Source organism: Triturus cristatus, chromosome 11 (assembly GCF_964204655.1).
Source record: "Triturus cristatus chromosome 11, aTriCri1.1, whole genome shotgun sequence".
NCBI classification, from domain to species: domain Eukaryota; kingdom Metazoa; phylum Chordata; class Amphibia; order Caudata; family Salamandridae; genus Triturus; species Triturus cristatus.
In genome coordinates this window covers 342,448,234-342,466,109 of record NC_140594.1, presented here as the reverse complement: position 1 = coordinate 342,466,109, position 17,876 = coordinate 342,448,234, and positions in this window count along the sequence as shown.

Below are 17,876 nucleotides of genomic sequence, written 5' to 3'. Positions count from 1 at the left end.
CTGGCCTGTGTCCTCCTTTGATGGGGGCTATCAAGGTCAATTAGAGCTCACTCTTCTCCCATCGCATGTTTGTATTTATAATACATGCACAATGTTTCGTAGCAGCATGTTTGGCTTTTTTTCAAGTGTACATCTGTCTCAAAGATATCGCAAACCAGTGGTTTAAGTATTTTGGACGATGTCCGGACGGCGTCTTTCTCGCAGCGACTTTTAGAAAGTTGACATTTTCCTGCCCTTTTGTGCCTGCAGCCTGTCTTGGGTCATAGGCTGGGTTTAAGTGATAGTTAGGCTTTGTGAATTCCTGTCAGACAGTCACACAATAGAGGGATTAGGTGTGCCTGATTGGGCCATCTGCAGGATGAGGGGGTGAAGCTGAGCCCAATCTAACTTGCAACAGAATAGGGTGTGTTCTGCTTTCAGACAAAGGACCTAACAACAAGCCATTGTCACTGCAGACATCTTGGAGCCAGAGCAGGAGAGGCAGGAAATTCCAAGCACTTTAAAACCACTGTCCAGAAGCTACTTCCAACTTCCAGAACCAGGGCACCAATGTCCAAAAATGGGACCTCAGTCACCTACTCTTCAGTACACTTCTGGATCGGTTGATACTCTGCCAGGAAGCACTGCTTTGATGATGAAAGGACTGCCACACTGTTAGACAGCTGAGCTGCTGCCTTGTTGATATGCTGCCTCTCTACCCTGCTGCCCTCTTCCCTGGGGAAGAAGGACTGGACTTGCAAATTGAACTCAAGATCACCAGAGTGACTCACAAGGGCTACTTTGCTGGCCTCCTGATCTGAGACTCAGGGACACAAAAGACTCCCTTCACCTTGACCCACACCTGACCCTAGCCTGAGTGAGTCCTGACCCTCCAAGTGGATCCCCACCAGTCCTGGACCCCTGGAAGTAGTGCTAAAAGTGATCAGATAGCCAAAACTCAAAAGTGGAGACATAGAAATCTTTTGGCACAAAACTGCTTGGAGAACCAGGAGGAGACCGGGACCAATCTGTTCACATATCCTCATGAGGTGCATCACCGGTCGGATTGACTTGACAGCTTCTCCCACAACGTTCTTCTCCGCTGCAGAAAATCCCTTTCAACGGTCTATAGCCAAAGGGGTATCCGGCCTCATGGAAATATGTCTTTGCTACAGCCCTCTGGTCTGTCCCACTGGAGATTTTCAACTACCATTTCAGAAACAAAGTCCGAACTTAAGAATCTTCACTGTGACTTCTAATTAAGGCCATGCAACAATGACACACCCCCCTCGGACAAATTCTGCAGCCATGCCCCACTTTTTCTCTGAAATTTGACCTGGTCTAGCTTGACTAGATGTCAGCGGTTGGCACTTTGACCTTTTAGGGGTTCTTTTTCACTAAAAACTATTTAAAAAAAATTGTAACTCCGGTTCCACTGTTTGGACTTTTGTCCTTTTGGTGCTAAATAATTTACTAAAATCTCTATATTTTTCTAAATTAGTTTGGGATTTGTCTTGTGTTGCATTTTCACGTTATTACTGTTTCTCTGCTGCGTAATATTTAACACTTCACATCTAACTTAAGCCTGACTGCTTGTTTGTGCCAAGCTACCCATGGTTAAGGGGAAAGAGCATTAACAACGCTGTTCTTACCCCGCAGGTAGGTAACAGCGTGGTTGTTACAACGACTGCGTTGTTACCGCGCGTTCCTTTATAACGCAAGTCATTTCTATGACTTGCGCTAGGTGGCGCGCAACAACAGGTAATGTGTTGGATTTCAAATCCAACACATTCCCTGCTGTTGCGCTAACTGGAGTAGGAATAGTAATTTATACTATTAAGTCCAGCGCGCCATCTAGTGCAAGTCGTAGAAATGACTTGTGTTGTAAAGGCACGCGTGGTAACAACGCGGTCGTTGTAACAACTGCGTTGTTACCTACCGCGATGTAATATGTGGCGTTGTAACGTCACATATTAATGGTTAAGTGCAGGTTCATTTAGTGACTATTTTTGGTTCACCCTGCAAGGTACTGTGGCTGTTGCTTGACCAGGGCTCACACAGCAGTCAGCCTACAACCCACTTTCCCACACCAAGGGTAGAAAAATATTGAACTTTTATTTAAACCAGTGTTTGCTTTTCTAATCGAAGAACTGAAGATGAGTTATTAAAAGCTTGGCAAAGCAACCCATTCGATTAGCCAGACAGAACCCCTCCTGAGGCGGAAGCCGGGAGGATCGCGCGATATTTTAAAAACGTAAATTGAGACAAAATACTGCTTTTATCTTTGTTTTCACATTCTCCTGTGCACTCCCCCTCCTTCTCACCTGATCAGACTCACCCCGCCAGCCGATCTTAACGCTGCCACGGGACAGAGCACTCAATCGCCGATAATTGTGCAGGAAAGCCAGGCCACGCCCACCGCTCTGAGGCAATGCCCTTCCCTTTCCCCATAAAACAATGTGCCTCGGCCGGACGCGCAGCGGACGCGCGCTGCGGGCGCGCCGCCTGCGCGCCGTAGGCGCGCCAAAGGCAAGCCCGTCTGCGCCCATCCGCGCCAGACCGGCGAGCGGGGCCAGACATGCTGCCGGTACACTACCAAAAACATGCTATACCAGAGAAGAGTTACTTAGTCATAACCCTCAGGCAAATAACCTCCCTCTTACGACCTCTGGAGAGCCAAAAGAACCATCCCAAACTTGTAACAAGAGCAAAACGACTGAGATCACGGACTCTGTACAGGGGAGTAACCCCACAAAACAACTTAAACCCATAACCTGTCAAAAGCACATAGCATGTGGCCTGATAAATGTCAGATCCCTTGCTAAACATGCGACGCATGTATATGACCTGCTCGCTGACAACTCATTTGACTGTCTGTTTATTACAGAAAAATGGCTGTCCGAATGTTCCAACCCGGATTTAGCACAAGCACTCCCCCCGGTATACACTATATCCAGACTAGACAGAACAGGAAAAGTAGGAGGAGGAATTGCGATCATTTATAAAGAACATCTAATATGTACCACGTCACTCATCCCTGAACAAAAGGACGCAGAAAGCCTCTGTTTCAATATTAAAATAAACAATCACACAACCTTTGCGGGAGTACTGGTGTACAGACCCCCGGCCCTATGGGCCATTTCCTAGACACTCTTGGTGACTCTCTAAGCCCCATGGCAATACGTTATGCCAATTTTACTGTTCTAGGCGATTTTAATCTACACCTAGAAAGTGAGAACTGCCCAAATACCAGAAACTTCAGGGAAATTACCAACTCCCTCGGGCTAAAAATCCATAATAAAGGCCCTACCCATCAAGCCGGGCATACCCTCGACGGGATATGTTCTAATGCTACCAACGTAACAACACCCCCCCCCCCTCTACCCTCGCCTGGACCGACCACAAACTGGTGCCTTTTAATATATGTTATGAAAATGGACCTATATAAGGGCATGACACCACCACCCCCCTTGTCCGCAACTGGAAAAACATGCTAGCCAGTCCCAATCTACTACATCTAGCAGAATCCACCAAACCGACCCTCACAAATGATCCAGACACGGACAATACTCTGTTCAATGAATGGATGCTATCAATAGCTAATACGCTTGCACCATGGAAGAAGGGCAAGAACGCAAAACGAAAGTCAGCTCCCTGGTTCACACCCCAACTAAAAACCATGAAAGATAAGTGCAGGAACCTAGAGAAAATATGGAGAAAGCACTACAAAACAGAAGACCTGAAATCCTTTAGATTAGGCTTAAACTCCTACCACCTACAAATAAGGGTGGAAAAAAAGAGGCACTATACGCATCTTATTGAAAGGGCAGATGACAACCAAAAATCTATTTTTTCTATAGTTAAATCTTTTACTCACCCTGCTATCCTAGACTTGGAAATACCCCCTTCACAAGAACTGTGTGACGACATCGAAGAGTACTTCGAAAACAAAATAAATGAGCTAAAAAACAATTTCTCTGACTGTATAGCCCAAGAACCCCCTGCCCTTAACCCAGGTTCAAAAGCAGAACTCAATTGTTTCAAAGAAATTAGCCTAGACGACTCGAAGAAGGCCATCCTGTCATGTAAATCAGGATCCCCTTTCGATCCTTGCCCGCCTAAAATCCTTCACGCATTAATTGAGATTGTGAACCCGGTCATAAATCAAATTATTAACTCTACCTTCGAAACAGCAAAAATCCCTGATCTTTGGAAAATAGCCGCAGTCAAACCCCTCCAAAAAAAGAAACTATCAGACCCCACCGTACTCTCCAACCTAAGACCCATCTCTCTTCTCCCATGTCTGAGTAAAATAGCGGAAAAATTGGTGAACACTCAGCTGAACGAGTTCTTGGAAAGTGCCAACTTCCTTCACTCCAAGCAATCAGGTTTCAGAGCGGGGCATTCAACAGAATCGGCACTGCTCCACACCACAGACACCTTGAAATGGGCTCTAGATCAGGGTAAAGAGGCAGTGCTGATTCTGTTGGATCTCTCCGCGGACTTTGATACGGTCTCCTACAACATTCTGAGAAATAGACTGAAACAACTAGGAATAACTGAGAAAGCCCATGAATGGTTAACCGCATTCCTTAGAAACAGGAACCAGGTCGTCACTCTAGGTAGGTATAAATCCACAGGGAAGCAACTGTTCTCAGGGGTCCCACAGGGATCCTCCCTTAGTCCGACCCTTTTTAATTTATGCATGTCCCCACTGCTCACACTGATTGACTCCTTTGACATTGAAGCAATCAGCTACGGAGACGACACCCAATTGATTCTGACCCTGGATAAAAACTCCACCGCGGCAGAAGAAAAATGTCATCACTGCCTCACCTCAGTCATGAAATGGATGGAGTGAAACCATCTCAGGTGTAACAGCTCCAAGACAGAGATTATGTTGTTTGGAAAAGCTAACAACTTCAACCCTACCCTGTGGTGGCCCAGAAATTCAGACCCACCGCTTGCAACAGTGGACACAGCCAAAAACCTAGGTTGCAAATTTGACCCCACGCTTTCCTTCCACAAACAGGCACTCACAGTTGCAGGTACCTGTTTCCAAATCATAAGAATGTTGAGAAAAATTTTTGATCTGCTACCCCTGCACGCTAGAAAAACGGTTGCAGTGGCCCTGATTTTATCTCGCCTCGATTATGGCAATGGTCTATATGCAGGAACAAATAAAAAGGTGATAAAACGATTACATGTGATTCAAAATGCTGCCGCCAGGCTGGTACTAGGTCTCCCCAAACGGTCATCCGCGACTGATGCCCTAAAAACCCTCCACTGGCTACCAATTCATAAAAGGATCTTATTCAAGATCCTAACCATCACCTATAAAGCCACCACTGGTAGTGGGCCACACTATCTGAGAAATCATCTTAGACCGTACAAAACTAAAGAACTTTGCGGTCTTCCAATGAGAATTTGCTCATCAACCCCCACTTCAAACTGAAAACCCGAGGAGGAAAAACCATAGCCACACCCAGCTAAGACACACCAACAACGAACCCATGTTCAGAAAGCTATTAAAAACTTGGATCTTCAGCACCTCAGATCAGGAAATCTTAGCACTAATCTGATCGTTTCTGCATTCATCCTTTCTGCACTTTCCCCTTTTTCCCTCCTATCTTCCCCTCAGTCTCTGTCACATAGCGCCAAGATGCTCCTTGGAGTGAATGCTGCGCTCTATAAATACCTATTTCATTCATTCATTCATTCATTCATTCATTCATTCATTCGGGCCAAAATGTTTGTCAGTGAGTTAGATACAAACATGCACGAGATTGCCAAGGGTCTGGCCAGAACATCAGTCACTGAACAGAAAAATAACGCTGCTGCTAGAAAGAAGTGCTCATCTGAGGCACAAAAAAGGTAAATCATGCATTGAATAGGATGACATATATTGGCTGGGTAAATTATATAAGGAACTTTAAATGTAAAATCTAACAGGGAATAAAATGAATATAGAATGGATCTTTAGAAATGGAAGAAAGACAGTAGGTAAGAAACAAGGTGACGGCATCTTATCCATAACAGCATTAGTGGTACTGAGCAGACTTTCACAAACATTCTGTGTTTTTAAAACTGAATGGCATGTAAGTGAATAGAGATACATTTCCTAACAGGGCCCTGCAGTCCACTCACATCTCCACTATGTTCCAATTATTATTAAGTGCTCTTACTCAGGTCCAGGTTAAAACCTATATTTAGTAGAAAAATTAAATGCCCTAGATGTATTAAAAGACTCAGTAGGTAAAGTGAGCCAATGATGAAAATGTATACACAGCGATATCCCATGCCCCTGGCCCTTTCTGGCAATATGGTCTAAAGGAAGTAATGCTTTCCCCTCTTCACCCCAGTCCTTCATACCACTGCACCTACCATTCCATTCCTATTCCTCCTCTACTTTACCTGCAAAGTTGGAATGCCCTATTGAAGTCATTTAGAATGTTATAGATGTTAGTCAGATAAACCCTGTGAGGCGGAACTGAAGACACCAGATATTATACTCGATTTTTTTTATTTTTTCTTCAATTGACTTACCTGAATTTCATCCTGCCTCCGAGATACTGATTTGATCACTAGAGGCTAGGAATACTGTGCAATTCTTGCGAACTTTTCATCTGATGGAGACCTGAAGGAAGTACAAGGTATTTACTTCACCATTGGAATGTGTTCTAAAAATATCCTCTCATCTAACAGTGGCTTGAGGTAAGTGCAAGGTCTTTGTAACATCTATCCCTCAAGCCAACCCTGCATGCTTTATTTTTGTTATAACATTAAGCATAATTATTGATTCATTTTATCAATTTAAGAATAATTTTAGCAATAAATTTCATTCAACCTTTTTAACTTCATTTTAAAAATATACAAAAAGAATCTAAATTAATGAAATACCTTACTTTTGTCAAAGTTGCCTACAAATTAGATAACACTTAGGGGCATATCAGCAACGAGGCAATATAAAATTATCGCCGCTTTTGCGTCCGTTTTCGGGGGAAAAGCGGCGATAATTTATCAGCTAATTAGCAAGGTCACGCAATTGCGTCAAACCTTGCATTAGCGCCCGGATTCTTAACACCCAGCTTTGCATCTCTAATGAGATGCAAAGTGGGCGTTCCTGACCTGACATGACATGACATGCTAAGCGACATTTCTCCTATCATCATGCCACACACTGTGAAGCATAGCGGCAAGAAAATTAGCGATAACCCCTGTTATCGCTACTTTCCTTACGCCTGCTTCAGGCCTGACTTAGCCATGATATCCTATGGAAGGTGGATATCATGGCTAAGTACGTGAGGCCCTATCATCAAGCTAACGCCAAAACTTTGTGAGATTATCGCTGGGTTTCCAGCGATAATCTCACGTTTGGCAGTTAGCACTAGGATTTTTATCGCTTTTGAGATAAGCGTTGGCTAATAGCACGCTATCACAAAAATACAGGTAAAGAACGAGGGTCAAAGGGATAATTTAAAGACCAGCACGGAAAAAATCCACAAATACTTAAGTCTGAAAATAACAAGAAATCCATGGGTCTACAGGCGTCACGCTAATTGTCCAAAGCCATAAACCTGATGCTATAAACGAGCAGAAAAGTCCTCATGAAGAGGACGGAGTCCCATCACCCACCGAAGTGGCATGCTTCATCATCTGGGGCCTCCTTTTAACCACAACCTGGTGTGGTTAACGACCTACAACTCCAAGATGGCTAAAGAAGGAGGAGCCCACGGATGTTTTCAGGGTCTTAATAACCTAGTGAGGCTTAATGCAACAAAGACTAAAGCTGCCCTAAGTGTGGTGAAATAACGTGAAGCAGTGTATGTGCGAGATCAGTTAAAATTGACTATCTAACGAAAAATATATTTATTGGGTATCATTAGATGTCAACGAATTAAAAAGGGTGGTCAACATGTTTCAGCCATAAAAAATCAAAATTTGTGATCATGGCTTTCATCAGGACCAAATGCTACTACTGCAACATTAACCAGTGCCAGGTGAAAACAAAATACACCTGCGTGAAAACAAAACCATACCTCAGGCAGATACAACCACTACCCCGGGTAGTCTTCCTGGTTGTCCCTACCGCTAGGGACAACCAGGAAGACTACCCGGGGTAGGGACGGCCAGAGCGCTGCCTCACGCCCTGAGTTGTCACCAGGAGCGTTGGTGTACAGTCCGATCCTAGACGGGTACTTCATTAAGAACCCATGCAGCCCCACTTACCTTCAATAGTGGTTGATGATGAAGCATGCCACTTCGGTGGGTGATGGGACTCCGTCCTCTTCATGAGGACTTTTCTGCTCATTTATACCATCGGGTTTATGGCCTTGGACAATTAGCGTGACGCTTGTAGACCCACGGATTTCTTGTTATTTTCAGACTAATAGCACGCTATCTCAGCGTTAAAAATCCACGTTAGCCGGCGATAAATAACATAGCGCTAAGTGCGCTCAGCAATAATTATCGCCGGTTGTTGCTAATATGCCCCTTAAAATGTTGGTAGTGGTGGGTGTTGTTTTAATCATTTTTTTTAAACTATAAAATTGTACCTAAATTATTTAAATGCTCAACTTTTATCGAAGTTGACTCAAATTAGATAAAACTAAACATGTTGATGAGGGTGTTTTTTTTTCAATTACTTTAAAAAAATGTATTTTTATATATTTAATTAGCAAAAATAATGTATTATATTATTTAATGCACATTTAATTTGAAGAGGGCATATGCTGTAATGTTTCCCTTTATTAGTTTCATGATCACAATTATTTTAAATTATTTTAGATTTAGATTTTACAATGAAAAACATTTGAATAGTTTTTTTTTTAAACTAAACTTTATTAACTTTCCATAATTTTTCCCAGGGGAAGATTTCCTCCCAGGTGGAAGAGATCTCTGCCAACTTGTAAAAAGTTACTTGTAGTAACATTACACTTCTAAAAGCATTCATATGATGCTACAACCCTCATTTGAGGGGTAGAGACATGTTAGCCTACACCTAGGTGCAAATCGGCAATCAGAAATAGTGTATAGCAAAAAACTGGAGAGTTACAGATAGTTGTAGGATTAGATCTATGCATGAGAAGATCTGCATATGTTTTTTTTTTTAATTAGGCCCTTTGACATTAATATGTCCCCATTTATTCATTAAATTAGAAATCGGGTAATGCTTGATAATACCAAGGAACTCAAACTGAAAAGATGTCACCAGATAAATAGCAGGGCTGGCATTGTGGCTTTAGATTTGGTTATGTTGACCTATTCTGTCTGTACAAGCATTGTTTATAGTCCTACCATCTATATATAAAATGGAGGTACTCATCTTTGGGAACAACACTTCCCCCCGGACAACACCTAGTGATCAGCAGAACTAGGCCCATCCCCAACACCCTCAAACCAGGCCAGGAACCGCTGCATCATATTTGACAGTAGGTTCACCATAATAAGCCAGGTAAACTCAGAACCCTCAACTTGCTTCTTCACTCTACGCATGTCCTGGAACATCTGCAAGTGGATATCCACCAGCACCAGATGCACCATCACCGTCACCCAGGCCCTCATCACTAGCCGGCTGGACTACAGCAACACCTTCTATGTAGGGATCACCACCCAGCTTCTAAACAGAGTACAAACCACCCAGAACGCAGCAGCAGGCTCATCTTCTACTTCCCGAGGTGAGCCCATATCACCCCTCACCGCAGATCCCTTCCAATGGCTCCCCATCCAAACGAGATGTTAGTTCAAAATGCTGACCTATGCCTACAAAGCCCTTCACAACATGGGACCAGCCAACCTCAACCCCATGCTGAACTTCCACCAAACCAACAGACAATTGCGATCCGTCCCCTCTCCCACACTCCTCGGTATCACTGCAGCAGGATAGGTGGTCGCTCCTTCTCCTACCTGGCAGCCAAAACCTGAAACAGCCTTCCCCTCCACCTCAGGACCACCCCCACACTGCAAGAATCCAGAAACAGCCTTACGATCTGGCTGATCGACTGACGACGGGTAGCATCAGAATACCCCTTGCCCCCTCGGGCCTGGATACCCTCACCGGTGCTAAGCAGCTCTTTAAAAATCCTGTTTGATTGATTAATCTATATAAGTAGACAAACAGAAATAACAGCTATTAATCCAATTACTATAACCTAATGTGGCATTTAAGATGAAATTAATAGATTTAAACCTTAAACAAATGTCTTCTTTGCCATCCTCAAATACAGAAATAATGTAACATATGCTTTGTGTTTTCTAAATGGAAATAGATTTAATTTATGTAAACTATCTAAAGAGGGTATTTTTCTGCACAGTATTGTGTTTCCACATCATGAGGAGATACTAATGAAGTGCAAATGAATTGCAGCCTGGGGATACAGTTCTATAAAAATATTGTACATTTTGTAATGATGTTTGCTACATTTTCAGGCAAATTTATTTGCTAGAAATGTATCTTACTGCAGGGTATTACAGACAGACAGAGTATTTTTCATATTCTAAATTGTTTGCTGTCTGTTCAAAGTCAATCCATTGTACCTGAATTGCTGTCCTATAGACGCGCGTTTGTTAGTTTGAAGAAAACAATTAATAATCATGGCCCGTGCTAACAGAAGGTGAAGCCATCATACGACGTCACCAGCAGGAGCCACCATATACCACAATTGTCATGCAGATAGCCGGAAGAGGATTTCTAATGTGCACATTGATAATCGAACTGCATCTGTATTCAATAAGAACCTAGAATTACTAACATCCGGAAATGGAGAGGTAACCAGTGTCTTCTCTTCTCCTCCATACGGATGTATGACGTTACAACGCATGCTGTTACAACGCATGCTGTTACAACGCATGCTGTTACAACGAAAGTTTTCCAACGCGAGTGCATTGACAACGCAGGACATTACAACGCAAGTCTATACATCGACTTGCACTAGATGGCGTGCTAACATTAAAAAAGTGTAATTTACTATTCCAACTCCAGTCCACGTAACAGTAGGGAAGGTGTTGGGATAGTAAACTACACTATTTTTAATGTTAGCACGCCATCTAATGCAAGTTGATGTAAAGACTTGCGTTGTAATGTCCTGCGTTGTCAATGCACTCGTGTTGTAACAGTTTCGTTGTAATGGTAGTGTGTTGTAAAAGTTGCGTTGTAAAGGTTGTTCCCCCCTCCATACTGACTTGAGTAGTACGGCGCAACCGCCCATTTACCTCCTCCAGACACTGGACGGACGAGAATACTAATCCCTAGGTTAAGATCCCTCCTTACTGAGCCTGGTTAGTTCTCCTCATATCCGCTTGCCCTTGAGTAATTTTACCCTCTCCCTCCATTTCCAGTGTCCCACTTTTCCTCCTTTTTTATCACCCTTGCATCAACACATCAACACGTCACACCCTGATGTCTTACAATCAAAATAGAGGTCCGCTTGTAATTGAGGGCTATACTGGCCCTCTTACAGCCCCATCCATAGGGGTCCACCACTTTGGGCTACCCGCCCAGCTGGAACTGTGACGTGGACCGGTTGGTCCTCTTAGACCCCCTTGCCGGATTGGAATTATCACTGGCCTCGCAACACTGTCTGGTCACTCTGCATCACCACTCAGAAGTCCCGGGATAGTTCCCTAATGTGACTAAACACGTGTTGGCTGTTTTTTTTTCGTTGTTGAATTATTAAATACTTTTGAACAATACACTGGTGTCGACCACAGAAATTGGTACAATACGAGACATTCCTACCATTGTTTTATCCTCATTTCATGTGCCCAGGACAGTGTTCTCCTAGAATTAGTAACACTTTATTGGAGTGACAGTGTACGTCATAGATGAAAAACCTGCAGGTGTCTTGAAAATGTATATAATAATCATTAGGCATTACAATTATTTGAGTGCAATGTTGCAAAAACCGATAAAACCTTCTAAGTAAAAAATTGTATTTGCAATATTTTTATGTGTTTTTGATGATTATGTAACAAACATTTTTTTTACAGTATGCTCTTTTTTGACTATTCAAAACTGGGGGTCAGATGTACGACCATTGGAAATTGCAACAAATTTTGAATTGCAATTTGTGAGTCGCAATTTAAAATCTACATGAATATTCATGAGGCACTCTCAATTTGCGACCCCACTGAGAATGGCGGGCCCTCCCAGGGATGGTGGCCTGCTGGGCTCAGCAGACCTCCATGTCTGGGACTGCTTTTAAATAAAGCAGTTTTTTTATTAAATGCAGCCCGTTTTCCTTAAAGGAAAATGGGATGCATTTAAAAAAAGAAAAATGAAACCTTTTTATTTCATTTTTTAAGGGCATGTAGTGATCATGTCCCTGGGACCACTGCCTGCCCTTAAAAAATATTTTAGAGCCATTCAGAAAGGGGAAGGGGTCCTCTGGGGACTCCTCTCATTTGCGAGTGGTTTACTACCCTTCTGTGAAGGGTGGTAAACTGCGACTGTTTTGCTACCACAATTACGGTCGCAAAACATTCATACATAGCTTCAGGAGCCGTTATTAGGAAGGGAACGCCTCTTCCAAAAAGCGAGTCACGAATACTATTAAGCGAGCCAAAAATAAATTGTGACTTGCTAAATAGGGTTTGTATATGGCCCTGTAGGTTTTTGCATGCGCAAACAGGTCACAAACCCGTTTGAGCATGCAAAAACGGATCGTACCTCTTGCCCTAGGTATTTTATTTTGAATTATACAGGTTTAAATAAATATGGCTGCTTAAAGAATCAGCATGATAAATGTGTCTGGTACTCCAACCCATTTAAATCCTGCATCAATTCAGAGGCCTCTATCCTCAACAATAACAGAAAACGTAAGCTGGGAATCTACACATCACATCAGACATTTTATTCAAGCATTAAGGCCATGAGTATAGCTACAGGACTTCTTCTACAGCAACTCTGGCAAAATAGGTCTGACTTGGTACCTTCCATTTCAGGCATATGGCTGCCACAAATACTAACTCCTACTCCTTCCACAACAGAAAGAGGGAGGAGGTCCAGCGCTAACATTTTTGCGAGCTTTCCTTCCTGCCTAAACATGCCTGTAACAGTGCCCTGGATTGTCTTCTTTTCTGGGGCCACTGACACAGGCGTCTTTCGAGATGTAGATAGTGGTGTTAAACTCAATGTAAGTCGTGGTGGGGCAGTCAATGTATGCCATGGTGTCTCCATCTCACTCTGAATCGTGTCCCATTGTGAAGTTGCAGAGTCATGTGAATCTGCTGGAACACTCGTCTTCCTCATCATCACCTTCCACCGTGATTGTACTTGTACCATATTCAGAATGTTTTTAAGGTGCTTCTCCCACTTGATTGTGGGGTGTTATTTCATATGGGTCGTTTGGCCTCCAAGAGCAAAATGTGTACCAGGCTCACCTCGATGAACATCTGTGGGGCAAATGGTGAGTACTGGATAAAATTGCAAAAAATGGGAAGTTTAGCCAGCACTCACAAGTATTCTCATTGACTTGTTCTCTTCTGTTGGTAATAAAATTGTGTGTGCTGCCTCGTGACAAAGCCTGCTTGGCTCAGTTACTAACTATGTCCCTCAAGAGTACACCACTCTTGGACCCTATGGGTTCCTACATACAATCTAAATATTTTGACATTAAAAACACGTTTCTACTTGCCGTTACATTTAATGGGAAGACTGATTACAAGTGTTTACTAATCTTCACTATGACATTATCTTTACACTGATGTACATATGCAATTATCACTACATTACACTATAACAACCACATATCTACTTGTCTTTACATTTGATAGAAGACTGATTCCAAGTGTTTACTTATCTTCACTATGACATTATCTTTACACTGATGTACATATGCAATTATCAATGTTACATCACATTGTGTATGCAAACATAGTTATATATTGGAGGAAAACAAAGCTTCTGAACAAATCCCTTCTTCAGGGGAGCTGTCAATGTGAACATAACGATCATGTTACCATATTTCTGAAACAGCACTCATTTTAAGAACCAACAAAAAATAGTACCACAAATCTGTGTCATAAAAATAAGAGCATCATCATCTCAAATCATAAATTTGTGTCATCAGTCAAAATCATGCTTGTGACCTGATTCTGCCTCGGATTTGAACGCCTGGCCCAAACGCTATGGACTGGTGCGCTAAGATGGCGGAGCCTGTGTGATTAGTGTGAGGTTGTCGCAATAAACACAGCAAGATCTGAGGTATTTGGTGGGACTATTTGGACTACATAGATCGATTTGATGATCGTTTCACTGTTGTGTGGCAACGGGGTTCTGGTTCCGTTTGTTTTGTTTCTTTCATATCTGAAAAATCAATAAGAATTACTTATCAACTAAAAAATTCCAAATGGACTGTACATGTCGGAAAAAGTTTGTAAATTTCTCCAAACCTACTATCGATAAATGGAAGAAAAGAGCTGTTAAAGCTTGTAGAGCAACCACCATGCCAACACAATGGTAAATACATTCATTCTAAATTGAAACTCATGCCTCTTGGAGATAGAATTTTGTACTTTGGAACCAAAGACTGGAGACCTTTGTTAATGATAAAGGTAAGCTAAAGACCTTGATATTAGGATTCCTACCTCCTATGCACGCTTGATATACCTCCATAAACCTTGCATGACCTGTGCTTTTTTAATATCAGTAGAAGTCAAACTTCATCACCTTGTGGGTGATAGTGGCCTTTGGAAATACAAATAAACATAACATATTATAGAATAGCATAGCGTAACATACCATAACATAACAGAACATTAGAAGCTGTCCATAGCCCTCAGGATCTTGAAGAGAAAATTGATGGATTAATTATGGACTTGGATTAACAAGCCCTGGAAGTACGCATAGGAGTTCATGAATTGGCCCTTTGGTATGCAAGTTTGGATTTGCTCTAACAAATTTAACTCAGCTTGGTACATCTATCCTTGGTCTCCATAGTAAAATGTTCATTAATCTAAGTCTCTTCTTTCTCATTCTGCAGAATCAACAACATATTTTTAGTTAAGGTTTAGTTTTAAAGTTAAGCTCCTGCCTTCTCCCAAGTGCTTGGTTTCTGCAGTATCTCCTCTTTCTTTGGCAGCTATCACCATGACAACCTGCAATCAGCAGAGTTGGCAAGCAGCTTTCTAAGCAACTCCTGTTAAGCTGTAGGTTGATTGGCAGATGCCCAGTAGGAGTTTGTGTTTGTGAAACGTACTATTTGCAGCGTGTACTCTTAGCAATATGAAAAATAATAATCTGTGCGTAAAGCAAGTTCAATTTTAAATGTATTTTATTTGAAATTTGAAGATTGACCCTTGTTTAGACAGACCAGAACAGGAACAAATAGACCGATAAGGCATGTTGGTGGTGTTATCCATGACCAACATTTGAAATTAATTTTGTAGAATCTGTGGATGGTCCTGTATTTAATGATGTGAGATAATTACCATTAGCAGTGAACGAAATGCTGAGCTTAAGGTATTTCTTTCTTTCTGACTTCTAACGTTGCTCCAGTATCATCGATGCGTCCGAATTTCCCCTTTGTTAAGCCTCGGCGGGCAAAAACAGGTCAAACTTTTATCATCTGAATTTTGGGGTGATTCAAAGTTTTGCAAATTCAAACTTTTTTAAAGTGGCATGACCACAAAGTTAGCCTTTCTTAGCTTTCATGTAACAAAAACATATTTTTCTTAATTAAGTGTTGGACGGTAGATTTAGGGACAACGCCACCTTGAACCACATCAAATCATATTACATTATTATCGTTGCATAATAACAGTGGCTTAATGTCCAAGTAAACTGATTTATAGGATCTGTGGAATATTCAGAATCTCGATATGAGAATTCACATGACCCATAAACCGATTAGCGATAATCTAGCCTAGGATAAGTGAGTAAATATTTATGAGTTATTAAAAATATCATTATTTACTCTGACAAGATTTTAAAAAATGACACAGTGATGCAGCTTATGGTAGGGTGTTCAGAAAAATCATTGGAAATATACTTCAAAATGCATTTCATGAGGTCTGCAAAAAACATTTGAAGGTGGACTAACACATTTTCATAGAATGTTTGTGAGTTTTTTGGCAGATTGATAAAAAGTGGCTAGAGGTATACCTCTAGAACACAATTAACACATTTAGCTTCGTTAAGTGCACAAAAGCAGTGGTTTCGAAACCGATGTTTCATGGACATGATGTCAAAGGAAGTTGTGATTTTTACTGCGACATGCTGAATAGAGTCTGTTCATAATGGTTCATTTAGGTAATAAAAACCCTAACCCACTCTCCTGAACTCGCACAGCCCAGACGCACAGAGGTTGTGGGTGGGACCACAACAGCTGAGGAAAAGTGAGGGGATTGGGTGAGTTGTTTCCTGCTCGCCCGCTTCCGAGTCTGCAATAGATTGGAGCACATTATTGGTAACACACCCAGGTCAAACAGGATTACTTTAGAAGCAATCCCAGAGTCATTGGATGATCATCCAACTACTCTAGAAGTCATTTTCACATCATCAGACATCATCAAGCTCTTGAAGTCATCAGCAGAGTTTAGAAACTTGAGCTCGATGACTTGTGGATGACTTCAAAATGAGCATCTGATGACTTCACAAGGTGTGACTATTCCTGATGACTTCAGGAGGATTTAAGAATGAGTATGCGATGACTTCACAAGGTGTGACTATTCCTGATGACTTCGGGAAGACTTAAGAATGAGTATGCGATGACTTCACAAGGTGTGACTATTCCTGATGCCTTCAGGAGGATTTAAGAATGAGTATGTGATTACTTCATAAGATCCAATTGTGCTTGATGATTTGAAAATAAACATCCAAATATGTGATTTATATGTAAGTGTAAGGTATGTATAGGGTTTGGGTTTTGGAGTGTAGGGTTATATGTTTTGGGGTTCAGGGGTAATTTTAGGGTTAAGGCGTTTAGGGTGCTGGGGTATTTATAGGGTTCAGGGTGGGTTTAGGTTTTGGGGTGTCTGGGTATTTTTAGGGTTCAGGGTGGGTTTAGATTTTGGGGTGCAGGGGTATTTTTAGGGTTCAGGGTGGGTTTAGGTTTTGGGGTGCAGGTTTATTTTTAGTGGTCAGGAGTAATTTTCGGGTTAAGGGCATGTTTGGGTTTTGGGATGCTGGGGTATTTTCAGGGTTCAGGGTGGGTTTAGGTTTTAGGGTGCAGGGGTATTTTTAGGGTTTAGGTTTTGGGGTGCAGGTTTATTTTTAGTTGTCAGGGGTAGTTTTAGGGTTAAGGGCATGTTTGGGTTTTGGGGTGCCCAGGGTATTTTTGGGGTTCAGGGTGGGTTTAGGTTTTGGGGTGCAGGGGTATTTTTAGGGTTCAGGGTCGTTGTAGGTTTTGGGGTGCAGGTTTATTTTTAGTGGTCATGGCTAATTTTAGGGTTAAGGGTATGTTTGGGTTTTGGGGTGCTGGGGTATTTTTAGGGTTCAGGGTGGGTTTAGTTTTTGGGGTGCTAGGGTATTTTTAAGTGGCATGATGGGTTAGGGTTTTGGGGTGTAGGGGAATTTTTAGCGTTCAGGGTGTGTTTGGGTTTAGAGGTGCTGGGGGATTTTTAGGGTTCAGGGTGGCTTTAGGTTTGGGGTGTAGTAGAAAATTTAGGGATCAGGGTGTGTTTTGTTTTTGGGGTGCTCAGGGTAATTTTAGTGTACAGGGTTCAGTTTAGGTTTTGGGGTGCTAGGGTAGTTTAAGGGTTCAGGGTGGGATTGGGAGTGTAGGGGTATTGTTAGTGGTCAGGGTGTGTTTTAGATTTCAGGGTGGATTTGGGGTGCCAAGGGTAATTTAAGATTTTAGTGGGCATGGGTATTGGGGTGGTATGGGTAATTTAACAATGTTAGGGGTGTTTAGTTATTGGGATAAAAAAGGCCTTTTTTGGTTTTAAGTTTAAAAAAA